Below are 730 nucleotides of genomic sequence, written 5' to 3' on the forward strand. Positions count from 1 at the left end.
CCCAAGGCCCCGCCCCTCAAGGGTTAACAGCGCCCCCCCACACTCTTAAAGGACCAGGCACCCCCGGGGGCTCCCCTCTTAAAGGGCAGGCCCCCTGTCCCCTGCTCTAGGGGGGTGCCCCCCCTTCTTAAAGGGGCTGGCTCAACGCCCCCTTAAAGGGATGGGAGAGGGGTCACCCCCCCCGTTCTTAAAGGGACAGGCGCACCACCCCTTAAAGGGACAGGCACCCACTGCTCTATATAGGGGGGGTCTCTCCTTCTTAAAGGGGACGGGCACCCCCTTCCTCGGCTCTATAGGGGACCCCCCTCTTAAAGGGATAGTCTCTTAAAGGGACAGGTGCCCCCCTTCCGTGCTCTATAGGAAGTCCCCTCCCCCCCTTAAAGGGACAAGCACTCCCTTCCTCTACTGTATGGGGAGGCCGCCCTGCCTCCTCTTAAAGGGGCAGGCTCCCCTTCCGATTCTTAAAGGGGCAGGCTCCCTTCCAACCCTTAAAGGGACATGCACCCCTCTGCTCACAGTCCTGCCTTCTTAAAGGGACTGGCACTTGTCTCCCTGTCCCCCCCTGTTTCCCCCCCTTAAAGGGACAGTCACCCCTTTTCCCTCTGCTCCTTTGGGGGGGGTCCCCCTTCTAAAAGAGACAGGCGCCTCCCCCCCTCCCCTGCCCCTCCGCCCCCTCTTAAAGGGCCAGGCGCCCTATTTCCACTGGGGGGGAGGGGGTGGCAGCCTCCTC

The sequence above is a fragment of the Alligator sinensis genome, unplaced genomic scaffold (assembly GCF_000455745.1).
Source record: "Alligator sinensis unplaced genomic scaffold, ASM45574v1 scaffold1704_1, whole genome shotgun sequence".
NCBI lineage: Eukaryota > Metazoa > Chordata > Crocodylia > Alligatoridae > Alligator > Alligator sinensis.